At 34.3% G+C, this 15,924-nt stretch overlaps 1 protein-coding gene across 6 annotated transcripts in view; it reads right to left on the bottom strand.

The window, feature by feature from the left end:
- The window catches only part of CrzR (corazonin receptor), a 1,123,351-nt gene that overhangs the window by 184,783 nt on the left and 922,644 nt on the right, over positions 1-15,924 (bottom strand). The window lies entirely within an intron of this gene.

The raw sequence follows: 15,924 nt of genomic DNA, 5'->3' as shown, positions 1-15,924 counted from the left end.
ACCTTCAGGCGAGTAATTTACCACTCCGTAGGTTTTTATATACTGATGTCAGTGGTTCCATCAGGATAAATGATATAAATAGTTGGTATAGATTAGACTTTAAATTTGATATTAATAATTTTATAATATCTAGGTTGGCGAGGTCACAGATTTGAAGAAGAACTACTAGGGCTATAAAATTTATGATCGTAGACAACGAGAATCTACGCAAGAGCAATTTAAAAGATTTGAAAAGCAACGTATATGCTCGGCTCAAAATCGAGTTCAACCACTGAAAAGTTTGTTAGGTCTCAAATCAACTATTGTTTATCACCTGAAATTGATTACCTAAATTTGAAAGTTATTTAAGTAAATAACATGAATTAAATATGTAATCATTGTAATGCCAAAAAAATGAAATGGTGAAAAATCCTGAACTTAGTTGTATTAGGGGCGAACTAGTTTTTGAAAAATTTCAATATTCATGGATTCAATAATGGATGATATTTTGATAAGAAAATTCACTTTTAATAATAGTTTTTTTATCATAATTAATTAAAATAAATGACATAAAATAATATCATTTATTTTAAATTTGTAAATTAATTATAAAAATAAAATAGTAGGGAAAATAAATTTTTACAAAACGCTTAATGAAAATAAATCTAAAATAGCTTTTAATTATTCTTTAAATTATAACTACAAAAAGTCGACACAATTAAAAACAACTACGAGCATCTTTTAACCTATAATTTCAAAAAATGTAAATTTAAAATGTATTTTTGTATCTTTTACAGCAGTTTTTTAAGTCAATGTTTACTTGTTAAAAATAATGCAATATTAATTGAAATGCAAGTATATATATATTTGTGTATTTTTTTGTGCAAGTTTATCGGGTAATTTTCTTCAAATTTCACCAAAAAGTTTTTTCAATGCCAGAATAAAATTAATTAAGCTTCATAAAATTAAAGAAAGAGAATCATAAATTGTTTATGTGAACAGTATAATATATTATATTTATAAAATCATCTATCTTAGTTGTATGTGCGAAATCGTAAATCATTGTTATCAGAGGAATTTGCGAAAAATAAAACAAAATCATTCAATTCAGTCTATAAAACATATAAATTCCAGATTAATTTAGAACCTCCAATTTTTTTTTCGGTGTTCCAACTTTAATATAAGTAAAATTTCAGTAATGTTCTAATTAACTGTAATAATGTTCTTTATTCGCTATAAATAAATAAATTTTTGGTCGTAATAAAAATATCAAAGAAAGAAAAAAACCTTATTTTAAAAATATATTTCAACAAATACGTTTAAATAGCAAAAATTGTAATGTCATTCTTCACAATTAATGATATTAAAATTAATTTTCTGTAAAGTATTTCCCAGGTTTTACAGAAATTTAAAGTAAATTCTAACTTCATGAATTCTTATTTAATATGTTTTAGCTTAAAATGTTAAAATATAGGTTTTGCTATTTATAAATACATCGCCACAAAAGTTATAACAAAGGATTAGTTAACGGTAAATACTCGTATAACTGGTAATTTTGCTGCTAACTTCCTCAAAAACAAAGATATAGTATTAACTTCAAAAAGATTTAGTACTTCAACAAAGATTTAGTATAACATCAAAAATGATATTGTGTTTAGTAATGAAATATTCACAGTTTTACTGATTATCATATATTAAAAATGTTTAACTAATTTATTTAATAAGTAGTATTATTAATTTAAGATGTTTGAAACCGTAAAAAGTGTTAGTTCGATAGAAATTGTAACGATTGATGAAAAAATTAACTTGCAGTGTAGTAATCAAATATCAACTAACATTTATAAACAAGGGGTAACATTTCACATCTATATCATTATTGTTATAAAAAAATTATTATTATTTTCAACAAAAATGAATAAATTAATTTTTATTTGTTACTTAACTAGTACCTCTCCAAGATCACAATTTTAAGACATTATATAAATATAGTAAGACCAGTAATTTTACGTGGTAATGAAGCATTGCGTCTGAAACATCTCGAAGAACTGAACAAGATTGAAAGACGCTTAATAAGGAAAATCCATGGTCCAAAAGTAACAAGGAAGGATACAGACTGAAATTTAACATCTATGAAAATCAAGAAGACCTGGAAATAGCGATAAAGAAAAAAGGTTAAATTTCTTGGGACGTACGATGAAGATGGACCCAAAGAGGTTAAATAAAAAACCTTTGGAAAGCTGTGGTTCATGGAAAGCAAATCAAATTACAGGTAAAAGGTGGAAGAAGACCTCCAAAGGATAGGGTTGAAGAAGAAGGTTGGAATTATCTCTACTGTTTTGTAATGGAGATAACTTCTAAATAATAACTTCCAATTTAAAAATATTTGTGTCAGAAAAAAGGATAGGAAGAAAGTGGATACATGAGAAAAGCCGAAGTAATGCAGAAAAAATGAGAAACGCATAGAAGAAGAGAAAGGAAGCTAAAAAAAGATATATTTACGCGATCCTAAGTTGGTTTTTTCGCATAAAAAACTAAATAATTATTCTTATCGACAGCATTTAATGCCAACTCCTCCAGAACAGCAGATCAAACTCGGGTTAGCGTATTCTAATGATCTCTGCCAGGAAATCAAAGGTCGTAAACAAGATTAATAAAGTCGTATAAGCAGGTTACCTTACTGAAAATTAAAGTAATAATTATAATAATAATAAAACTTAACAAACTGGCTGCGGCGTTCTTATTAATGCATAAAATTTTCACACGTTACAAGTCCCCATTATCTGGTATTTGCATTTTCATTGATTCGTTGCAGGACACTCGTCAACTTGTAAGTTTTCGTCTCTTGTAACGCTAGTTTTCAGTCACTGATAGAATTATTTGGTTACTTAGTAGTGCTATGAGTTGTAAAAAGGTCTATCTTCTTTAAGCTCCAACGGTACCAATCCTCTACTTCACGTATTGTGCCAAAATAATGCTAAATTTTACTTTTTTTTACCTACTTCCTAGGACCTGTATCGCAGGTTACTTGAGGAAAGAGACATAGTAGTTTATATAAATAAGCAACTCCTGTTGCGCTTGCTTTGATGAAAAAGATTTCGCCAAAGATGCGATATCCCGATAGCCGGTAAACTTGCAGTTGGGATATCATAAAAAACGGTTTAATTTTGCAGAGTAGTGTTGTAAGAGTTCAATGGGATTTTCTGACTCTAGATATAAATATTAAGTGTGTTAACATTTTCACCAAGATGAAATGTTGATCATGGAAATACAATATAATATAAATGTTGATAAAATACGATCAAGATAGTAGTTATCTTCATGCTGTGACATTTTGATTGCGAAGTCAAAACTCACAGCGTAGTGTTATAAACCATTCACTTCTCAAAATTCCTAGTAAGCGTAGCATATGGACTTGTTGGTATTGGCAATGACTATTCTGTTTATTGGAATGACTTTCTTTTAATGTTTGGCCTGTGGAACCACCGTAAGTTATTACTTCAGAGGATGTATGAGGTTGATATATATAAATGTAAATGAAATGTAGTCTTGTACAATCTCAGGTCGAACATTCTTAAGATGTGTGATTAATTCAAATCCAACCACCAAAGAACACCGATATCCAACGTAGTCAAAAATAAGAGTTTAAGCTAGCGAGTTATTTAGTACGGGTAAATGTCCCGCTAGCCGAAACTTATGCATAAACAACAAAAGAAATGATGTTGTACTACTTAAAGCCCCTGCTTCCTCTGTGAAATAAAACCGTACTAAAATTCTTGGGGTACAAATCGAGGGGTAAATTTGTTTCTTTCTTTTGGGTTTTGATGTAAGAAACTGAATAAAGGTGGTCTCAGACCTCTATCTCACTAAGGTTTTTAAGAAAAACGGGGTAAAACATGGAAACTTTTATCGGAAAATACACTTTTCCAGGTTTAGAAATAAAGTAGCATTGTTAATGTACCAAAAAACAAAGATTTCTACTTTGTAAACAATTCGTTTCTATAAAATTAATATAAATAACGCCTATTAAAATTAAACTGAAATTTGTGAGACTCAACTTTAGTTAGAAATAAAATACAAACTGGATCGAAAAACTAATATGATAAACAGAACGATTTATATACAAATGGTAAACATTATAAAAAAATTTGAAAGCCGTCCTTTTAAAACATACTAAACATTTTTATTTTTTTCATAGATTGGCAATAACAGCTGATCAACAATTAAGTTGACGGACGTGTTAATTTATGGTAAAGTAAATAAAAATGGATTGGCTGCTATGTGTGAACATCGGGAAAATTATCTAATAGAAGAGTACCGCATTGTAAAACATTTGATGCTTTGGAGAGGCCATTTTGAGAAACAGGTATGCTTAAACCCAGAAATTGGATGCTGGTGTTGAAAGTTTTGTGAGAAAAGCTGAAGAAGGAATATTGAATGCGGTACAGTTATCTACCATCTCAAGCACCAGAACATGGTTACATCACTTTAATGTTTCTCAATCAAGTTTGTAGCGAACGTTACGGGAGCAAAAACTATTCCCATTCCAAATAACAGGTGTACAAGAATTATTATCTTTGATTTTGATAAAAGATAAAATTCAGTCGATGATTAATTGGAAAACGTGAACATTATTCCAATTTCCTAAATAATACTCTAATTACTAATGAATCCTGTTTTACAAAAAATGGCATTGTAAATCATCGAAACATTCACACTTGGGCAGAAGAAAATCCCCATGAGATTGCTACAAATCATTTCCAACACAATTTTTCTTTTAATATGCGGTGTGAACTTCTTACTGTTAATCTCGATAGCCCTTTTTTCTTAGCACCAAGTCCTCAACGGGGAGTGGTACTTGAATTTTTTTGCAAACAAATCTGATGGAACTCTTGGAAGATATTCCACTTGCAGAGTGCAGATGTGGTTTTTCAACGATGGTGCACCTGGTTACTACTGTCGTCATGTGATGGATGAATCATTTAAAAATACATTTAAAATTAATGAATTGGTCGAATTGGACCAGAAAAATTTCCATCTCGATCTCCTTATCTCACGTCAGCGAATCTTTTTCTTTGGGGTGGGATAAAGTCGTTAGTCTATTACGCTCACACAAGAAGAATTGAGACATTGTATAATAGAAGCTGGAGCTACTATTAGAAATAATAATGATGTTATTAGACGCGCCCGGCTAGCATCGATTTGTTGAGCTGAAATATGCATTGCATAGAATGGCGGCTACATTGAGCAACTGTTTTGAAGAAAAGTTTGCAGCTTTGTCGAGTAACCATTTTGATATTAAATCAGAAAAAAACAAAAATTATATGATTTCTATTATTTTTAAATCTAGTTTATATTAATCTTTTCTGTTATTGATAAGTTTTCATTTGTTTTCGTTTATATTATGTTCAACCATTGATGAAAATTGTACTATTTAAAATATTACCACTTTTCCGATCCAGTTTTTGTGTTTTATCTCTAAATAAAGTTGGACTCAAATTTTCGTTTCATTTTAATAGATGTTATTTACATCGATTATCTCAGAATTAAATTTTCTACAAAATTAACAGAAATTTTTGTTTGTTTATTGGTAAACTAACAAATATATTTTATTCCAAATCTGAAAAAGTGTATTTCCCCATTTTCTAAAAATTTAACTGAGATAGACGTCTGAAAATATTTATATTAAATTTTTTAAGTCAAAATCCACAAGGAGGAACCAAATTTACCCATAGATTTGTACCCCAAGAAGTAGGTTTAATTTCACAGAGGAAGCAACTGGTTTAAGGTGCACAACATTTCTTTGCTGTTTACGCATAAGTTTCGGCTAGTGCGACATTTATCAGGGCTAAATATCTCGCTAGATGAAACTTATCAACGAACTATATCTATCCTATGTTTACTATGAACATTTTTTCTTATCTCTGGCTATAGAATCATCTCCCGAGAGATTGCCGCGAAAGTTTGTACCACTGTGTTTATAATCTAATTAGTCTTTTATTTCTTAGCCATTTGTGAATAAATAATTTATGTAATATTAATAAAGTTAAATCACATATTATATAACTCACAATTATGCATTTACATTCAGATTATCTTCTAAAGATACTGTTTATAAAAATATGGATTTTGTCTCAATTAAAATGAATTATTCGATTAATTTGGGAAAGAGATTGTGCAAATTAATTCCTACTACATAAAGAGATAATAAAAGGGTGGTCATTTAGAGGTGAAAATAAATGATGAAAGACTACTAAGTGTACTAGTAGCGGTATTATAGGGTGAGAACAAAACTTACTTACCATACGTTTCAACAATTTGCTTAGATTTTTTTCGAATTGTTTCTATGAAAGAATTTGTAGACGTTAATATGTAAGACATTATCTTCTCTCTGCTTAGAGATGTTAGATGAGTTACGTTTGCTTGAATAGAAAAGTTGTATACAGTTAATATCAATAAAATATTATGAATTTTGGGAAATATTTCTATTTTGGTTCCCGTTATAACTTGTACTGTATAGCTTATTACACAAATTTATTAACTTAAATTTTTTAAAACATTATTGTGATTTAGTCAAATATTTCATTATATTTTCTCGTATCATGAAATAATTTCTTGTATGGAATAAGAAGAAATACCTCAATTTAGTACTTAGAAACCAAAAAACACTTTACGTTACTATTTCCACAAAAAGTAATTGCTCGTTTACAAATATTCTATGGTCCAAGTTGAGAAGATTTTAAGAGATTTAAGAGAAACTTCTGGAGATCTTAATTACTTAAAAATAAAACAAATACGAGAAATTAGCAAATAGAAAATAATGGTCTTATATAAAACTGATAAACATAATTTTTGTTTCCGAACATACGATACATGATTTTAATCTATTTTTGATGCTAAAAACGAATATGAATTGAAAATCTTTCTAGCATCCACAATTTTTGAAAAATCTTTTAATTTTAATTAAAGGATTTTTTTTTCATTTTTCATATAGGATATTAATATATGTATGTACGTATGAATGATATATATATATATATATATATATATATATGTGTGTGTGTGTGTGTGTGTGTGTGTGTGTGTGTGTGTGTGTGCGCGCGCGCGCGCGCGCGTGTATTTTTCATATAGGAGCATTTTGAGCTCCTATATTGTATTTTTTAGCTCATTATTTATTGATTACTTTGTTAACATAATTTGTAACCGATTAATAAACAATACTAGACAAAGAATTAAATCATATCACAGTCACATGATATGACATCACATCTAATACTGAAGAGTGAGTCTTCATGAACAAGATTAATCATGTCTGTGCAGATCAAAACGTGTAGCTGAAAACACAGCTGTGTTATTTGTATTAAGCACTGGATTTAGGAATGAATCAGTTTTTTTAAGTATTGTTGTCTTAAGTTTGTTAACAGTGCACTGTCATAATGCCTCGAAAGTGTGTAAATAATGTGGGTGCCTTTTGTTATGTACGTGGTGAGTTTACCGTAAAATCAAACAGAAAAAACATTACACCTTTAATTAAAAAAGTATATCATTTGTACTTTCAGTGTAAAATTGGTGATCAGGATAAGACGTGGGCTTCTCATATAGTATGCACTAATTGTTCTGTAGATTTAATAGGATGGCTGAAAAGTACAGAGAAGGTTTTGCCATTTGGTGTACGTATGGTTTGGCGTGAACCAAAGGAACTTGTAACCGCTAGTTACTTTTGTTTAATAAGTGTGTCTGGAATTACTAAATATCTAAACATACTGTAAAATATCCTTTATTACAGTCGGTAATTAGGCCTGTAACTCACAGTGAAATTATTTCAGTTCCTGACCCACCCGTGAATGTATGTTTCGAAAGCAGCGATGAAGAATCAGGCAGTACTGAAGAAGACAACAATGATTTTGATATTGAATTATCTTCCAATAAGCCACATCTTATATCACAAGGTGAATTAAATGACTTGGTTAGGGATTTAAATTTATCAAAAAAATCAAGCTGAAGTGTTAGGAGCAAGACTGCAAGGTTTAATTACTTCAAAAAAATACAAAAATTTCGGACTTTCGAAGCCGATATAAATAACTTTCTCAGTACTTTATTGATGAAAATAATTTGGTTAATTGCACAAATATTGATGAGCTTATGTTGTACATAGGACAAGTTCATAAACCTGAGGACTGGCGCCTTTTCATAGATTCGTCCAAGTATAGTTTAAAAGTGCACAACGGTAACAAATATCCTTTGACACCAATTGCTTATGGCATTAATTTGAAAGAGACATACGATGTTATGAAAGACGTTCTTGAAAAATAAATTATAAAAAACGTAACTGGAACATATGTGGTGATTTGAAATTTATAGCTATTGTTATATTGTTACGCATGCAGTTTTGAAAACACATGTACTAAGTACATGTGTTTTCTTTGCGAATGGGACAGTCAAGCTATTTTAACTATATTTTCCATTCGCAAAGAAAACACATGTACTAAACACCAATTGCTTATGGCATTAATTTGAAAGAGACATACGATGTTATGAAAGACGTTCTTGAAAAATAAATTATAAAAATCGTAACTGGAACATATATGGTGATTTGAAATTTATAGCTATTGTTATATTGTTACGCATGCAGTTTTGAAAACACATGTACTTAGTACATGTGTTTTCTTTGCGAATGGAAAGAAAACACATGTACTAAGTACATGTGTTTTCTTTGCGAATGGGACAGTCAAGCTATTTTAACTATATTTTCCCTTAATAAAACTAAGGGTGATAGAAACATTATATTTACAGATCTGTACTGTACGCAATAAGACTGTTCAAGAAATGGTATCACACTTAGTAAAAATTAAAAAAGTTTTTTTTGTCTATCAGTGTAATAGAGACCATGCAATTAGCAGTAAAAAATTTTTTCATATTCTGTATTAGAAAGAAATAAAATTATACAATATATTTTTGATAGAGGTGTTAAGAATCGTTTAAACTCTTAAATTATACGAATATCTGAGGATTTAGCGATAACCCTTATTATTTTTACAAATGAGTGAAATCAAATTAACCGATTAAATTAATAATAGTTTATGTAATTTGTGATACTCGCTAAGTTGTCATTTGTATATAGGATTAATTCTATTTTTAATGATGATTTTTTTTTTAGGTAACAACCTAAAAAAATAAAATAATATCTGCTGATATTATTTTGTTGTTGATTTCAGCAAAATAATATCAGCAGATATTTCAGTTCTGCTTCCATATAACCTGATTATTCTTACCATCTTAGAACTGAAACTACAAAAAGGAGAAAGAATTTTGTAGCAGTCACAATACAGTATATCGATGAAAAGGTCCCCGCGGAATAAACATCTATACTTAAAAATTGTAACAAAGGTTGATATAGAAACCCAGTAAGACAAGATATTAAAATATTCAAATATATGTACATACTGAATACAAGTGTAAGAGCTTTACTCTACTGAAAAAAAGGAATAAATGTGTATACTTACCGGTTTAACATAAAATATGTATCGATCTAAGCAACATTAAATTTTTTAAGTCGATGAACTTTGTACTGTTGTGTTTAAATCTACTTCATCATTCATACTTTTTGAAAAATACGAAAAAATGTATGAATTACATATTATAAATAAGATATTAGGCATTAATAATAAATAAGTGATGTTTGCTAAATTATGAATACTTGTTCTTAAAAATAATGCATAAATAAATTTTATTTTATATGAACCGTAAGCAGAGAAAACTTTGTGATTTTTCATGGTAAAAGCCGTTTTAGTCTGGAAATAGCTCCAGGAAATTCTAGAATGCTGCATTATTTAAATTTTATTTATCAGTTTTCTCTTTCTTTATAATTGATAATGTCATATCATCTGTTCCTTTTTTTTTGTTAACGGTATGGCGGAGAAATACCATTTACGTACAAGTGGGGAAGTGTCGGCTCGCACGGGTTTGGCTAGATGTTGTGCCCAGACACTAACGACTGAAACTCCTATTTCACCGTTCCTCCCCACTCGAGGTCGGGATCCCCTGTTAAGCAATATGCAACCCCGGAGGTGCTTTTGAGCTCGGGGGTCATGAGTCCCCGTGCCTCATCACCATCGCCCATCCACGCAAGTGCAACCGAACGACGGGGCTGTCTATCGCCCCTTCACTCTTTGGTCTCTACTTCACCTATATTCAGGGCTTCATTTTCTTTAATTCTCTTTTATCTTCTTTCTCTTCTCCTCTAATTTCTTATTACATCAGTTTATGACTTTGCTAGAACATGTTCTCAGGACTTCTTTCTCTTTCCTCTCTTCTCTCATTTTTCTCTTCACTCGTTTTCTCAGTTCTCTGATTTCTTTTAATACATTAGTTTATACCTTTAATGTTACCTGCATCGGTATTGTATTTTAATTTAAACGTCACCCTAACAGACCCATAGATTCCCCAGCCGCTCATTGGAACCTACACACCCTGGCATGCCGGCCCTCACGATCGGAGCTGCCCACCCTGCCCTGTCCTAAACCCCTTGAGCGGCCCTCTGCATTCTTAACGCGTATTACCGCCATAGAAAACGCGTTAAACGTCCTCCACCTTTCTTCCGCAGACAAGATGTACTAAACCAAGTTATCAATATTCAAACCAGACAAACTGTGTACATTCCGCAGACCATTCCATGCAACATAAGCAAAAAGAGTATGTTCCGCCGTGTCAATCCCAGAGGAAAACATACATTGGGGGATGACACGCCTACCAAATCTGAATAAATACTCCTCAAAAGCGCCATGGCCAGTGAGCATTTGTGTGATATAAAAACCCACATCGCCATGGCCTCTAGCCGACCACGCTTCTACATCATTAACAAGCCTTCTTGTCCACGTCGAGCCGATTCCTGTCCTCCATCTAGCCTTACAATCATTCATGACCAATACGTCGACCTCTGATCCGTCCATCCCATTGTATTTTAAGTTCCCTGCTTTAATGAGTAGGTCAATGGGAAAAACCGAAGCTATGACACAGGCTGCTTCATAGGATACGGTCCTGTATCCTGAAATCACGCCAAGTAGGGTGTGTTTATGAATCCCTTGTAGCCGTCTTAAATTCCTTTTCACTCCAACCGCAGTTACCCAAACGGAGGCTGCATAAAGCAACGACGACGTGACGGTGGACATCAGCATTCGTTTTTTGGAGGTGCGTGGGGTTGCATGAGTTGTCAGCAATTGGTTGAGCGCCTTGACCATCCTTCGGCTTTATAACGCGCTTCTACTACATGTTGACTGAAGTGGCAAGATCTGTTTATGCGAATTCATAAGAATTTGACGCAGTTCTTAAACTGTAGAGGCTGATGGCTTATTTTTAGATTTATCTATCTTACCACTCTCCTTCCACTAAGAGTTGTATGCTCGAATTTCTGTGGAGCTAATGTAAGGCCATTCTCTTGCATCCAAGTGTTAATCATGTCTAGCGTCTCATTTCCTCTAGTCTCCACTCATTCTCTGTCCTTCCCCTAACCAATGCGGCAATGTCATTAGCAAAACTAATCGCCTCAGCACCGTCTGGCAGAGGAAGGCGAAACATACCATCGTATGCCAGAATCCATAGCAATTGGCTCAATATTGATCCCCAAGGCACATCTGCTGAAAGCTGAAATCGCAGGGCCTCTCCTTGTGTATTAGCCGACCACAATAGTCGCTGAGATATTCCCCGACCTGGCGTCTCAGATAGTCACTGATTCCTTTGTCGCGAAGCGCAGACATGATTGTGGTCCACGGCACACTACCAAACGCATTATGTACGTAAAGCATAATGACCAATGGCATGCGCCTGGTCCTCCATATCCTCTGTCTCATGGCGACCGCCCAATTGACCTTTGTCAACTTGCCTGTACTGTTGACCTTCCTAGCCAAAATTCGTATTGGTTGGGGTGGATGCCGATGCCCGCCTCCAACTCATCAACTATGCGGACGCCAGCCTCCTTTCGACTAATTTGCCGACATTGTTAATAAGATAAAACGGGTGATACTCGACACCTTGACCTTCTCTAGCTTGCTTGGGGAGGAAGACCAGGTGCGATTCCTTCCAACAACCCGGGAAGCATTAGTTCTCAAGACCGTAGTTCAGTACATCTGTCATTTCCCATGTCACTTTCAGCATTAAACCCTTCATAACCGCCGCCGGGATGCCATCTGGGCCGGGACTCTTCTTGTTGTTCAATTTGGCTATAGCCTTCTCGCAAGAGGACACCTCCTCTCGCGAGAAGCATTTTACCTCGCAATCAGTATCATCAGTAACACCGTTAATAGCACTGGGAAAAAGTTTGGTAATCTGTTCGCTCGCTTGCTCCTCCATGAGGATGGGCAATCCTCTACCGAAACGCTTCATCGCTATTTGATAAGCCCGCCCCCACGGGTCTGCATCTAAGTCTCCGCAGATCTTATGCCAGTTTTAAATCTTAGCCTGTTTAATGTCATAATTGAGTGAACGCCTACAATTCACATAATTGTGCGCTGCCTCTTCATAGGTATCACTCCCAGCTATCCTAAGACGTTGTTTACAACGTCTTAGTCGTTGCAGTTCCTGTCTCTTCGTTGCGATGCTGTCAGACCACTAGTATGCATATTTAGATCCTCTATCTCTGCTAGTTATCTGAGATATCTCCTGGATTATCAGTTCTTGCAGAACATCCGGTGTGAGCTGTCTGCCGTCACTGATTTTGTCTGTTACTTTCGCGATCACCTGCACTTGTATCAATCTAGTGGGTCTTTGGATATTGACCATATGAAGCAATACATCGTCTATCTCCGTGGCCAAGTGATTGCTTGCAGTCTCCTCATTTAAGAGACTCCAGTGACATCTATTATGGTCCCAGCCTCCATCAAGGATTGCTAGAGCCAGCACAGAAGCATGACCTCTTCCCTCGTAAGTGGGTGCGCGATCATTGATACAAAACATCCCTATCATTTGAATTAGGTCTGCTAGCACCTCGCCTCTTCGATTGGTGTACCGGCTGCCTGCAACGACTGACTTGCAATTCATATCACCCATCAGGATAACCTTTTTAGGGACCTTATTATGCCCTCATGTAGCTTAGTTATATAATCATCAAACTAGACTAAGTCACAATTTGCGCTGATGTAAACACCAATGAGAACTGCGTTAGAAAACTCGAGGGCAATCAGTCCTGGATCTCTAACAAAAAGCTGGCACCCCAACCTGCCACTGAAGTTCTGTACTGCAAAGTTGTCCTTCATATCGGTACACCAATTGTTCCTGGCTACCGTATGTCTATTCGGTTCTGTCATAATTAAAAATGTACACAGAGACTTCTAGCCACCTCTCCCACCAGATCGTGAGAGAGTATACTGCGATTTGCGTTGGATAATATTATCCTAAGCATTACTAGCAGGGCCGCACGTCACGCCTCCGGTACGGTGATCTCTACTCCCACAGTCTAGACATAATTTTGTCTCTCGACACTCCCTTATCTGGGGTTCTTTTCCGCCACAATTGTAACAAAGCTCAGTTCTGTTAGGCTCCCGACACTCAGCACTCAGCACTCAGGAGTGTTGGGCACTCCTGTGCCCAACACTCCAGCAACGATAACACCTGTTATCGTTATTATTACTCTGTTCTCGTATGTAGGCCCGGCAATGGACCCATGCAATACGTATTCGATTCTTAACCAAGATACTGGAAGCTCTGTTCGTCGTTACAATTGTGACATTCTGTGTCTCGCCAAATGCCTTCCGCACCGAATTGATCCGAAACTCTTCATTAACACCGATCAGTCAAGCTACAGCCTCTCTGACTTCTTGTTCACTTTTGTCCTCACCGATGTCTTTGATGTGGACGACAGCCTTCCTATCTCCGCGTGTCCTCAGGTCTACTTGTAGCTCGGCTGCCTTGTCACGTAGAACAGCTGTAAATTGTTTCGCATTCTCCGCTCCTTTAATATGCACTTGTAACTCCTCATTCCTGCTTTTAGGTAACGACAGTCCTTCACTCGCTTCATCCTGCGTGACAGCGGACTTCATTTTCTTGAGTCGGTCCGCGTAGGACCTACTATGTGCTTGCACTACTACCCCTCGGCTTCCTTTACTGGCGGTGTGGACCGCCTAGCAGAGGCAGACCTCGACCTTGATCTTCCTCGTGTGTTGACAGGCATGACCACTAAAACAGGTTATATCTGCACTGCTGCGGAGAATCAGAGTCCTCTCCCATCAACGACGAAGCGTCGCGACCTATATCGCCCGGTTTATATCTGGCCGAATCTTCTCCATCTCGAGAAAGATCTGCAAAGTGGCAGGTATCACCATCAATTTTCAATTGGTCCTCGAACCGAATTACTCTATTTAAATATTCAATCGGCCACCGTCACGAGAGAATCTCCAGCAACACCTCATAAGTCAACTCGCCCGCAAGTAGTCCACTAATACCTTGATCTTTCGCCGGTTCCGTTTGCGTGGCCTGTGTTATCAGCCTCAGGGGAGCAGAAAATTCTGTGAGGTGCTTCAAACCTTTGTATATTTCATCAAGCTCCCGTTCATGTTGAGAGATATGCTTGGTCAACTCCGGTCCGGTATTTTGCTTTAGAGCCAAAAGCGTAATACCATGTTTGTTGGTCAACTCCTTTAAGCTAACCTGCGGGGTTTCTTCCTCATCTGACGACGACACTTGCAATACCTTCTTCTTACCCTTCACATTTGCGATACGTCGTTGTGTTAATCTAGTCGGGGGAAGCCTGGAAACGCCAGCTTGTGAGGTCGCCGAGGTCCTACACTTTCCGGGGAACTTAGCTCCTTCTCTTTCTCCATGGTTATCTTCCTGTTTCATTTATTATATAAATAAAGTATTTAAATTATTAATTATATACGATTACGTCTAATATATATATGTGAATATTCGTGGCAATTCTGTATGTTTGTGACGACATCACGCAAGAACCAACCGTCCCATTGCTTTCAAATTTTTAGGATATATATGTGTTATTCCAGAAACGGTTTTAAGCCATAGGATTAGGGCCTACATCCTTCGGCGTGAAGTTGTGAATTTTTCTTCTTGGATGTCGACCTCTTACCTTTTTTGTTTTTCTGACTAGAATAGACTGGCTCAAAATCGAAAATTTTATAAAACACTTTGCATACATGTCGTTCGACCTAAAAGAAAGGAACTTTACTGCCTTGAAGGTGGAATGCACGTTTAGTAGTAACTACTTCAGAGTCATCAAAACGTTATATAATAATCAATAATAAATCAAAATACCACCTTGCTTTTCTCGATTAGTTAATTTTGTTTCTAAAATGTGATGTTTTATATTTGTTTATCACCAATTAATAATTCTATAATTTTGCTTAATTTAAATTTATTTGTAATTATACTTTCATTATTTTATACTTAAAAATGTATAATTTATTAAATCATTTTTAAAATTGTGAGAATGGTGAACCCTTTCTGTAGTTACAGGGATATCAAAAACACGGTTACTTATAACCATAATAATATAAAATATTACCTCCTAGCTGAATGATAAAAATGAAAAAAAAGAATGTATATATAAAACTACTATATATATTCAAATTTTTCTATTATCAATTTTGTAAAGTAAAATTGTGGATTTGTATACTAATGAAAAGAAGAGAAGAAACTGAGTTGACGGAAATTTTTTTAGCAATTTTGAGATCAAAGTAAACAATTATTCGTATGATTAGAAAGTAAGAAAATATATACTAGTTATCAAGTTACACTTTATTTCATTGAAAACTTACTAACAGCAGTATAAGCATATTGATTTTTTTTTAAATAATAAATTTTCTGTGCTGCTTAATTCTTTCCAATTTTTTTCTTTAAAACGTTTTAAATAAAAATATGTTAAAATAAAATTGAAGTTAACATTTATAATAAAAAAAAAATTATTAATATATAATTAAACGTAATTTTACATTTTATTTTATT

This window comes from Lycorma delicatula, chromosome 1 (assembly GCF_047948215.1).
Source record: "Lycorma delicatula isolate Av1 chromosome 1, ASM4794821v1, whole genome shotgun sequence".
Taxonomy (NCBI): Eukaryota; Metazoa; Arthropoda; class Insecta; order Hemiptera; family Fulgoridae; genus Lycorma; species Lycorma delicatula.
Note: the sequence above shows the minus strand (reverse complement) of the source record. Positions and strands in the feature narration are given on the sequence as shown.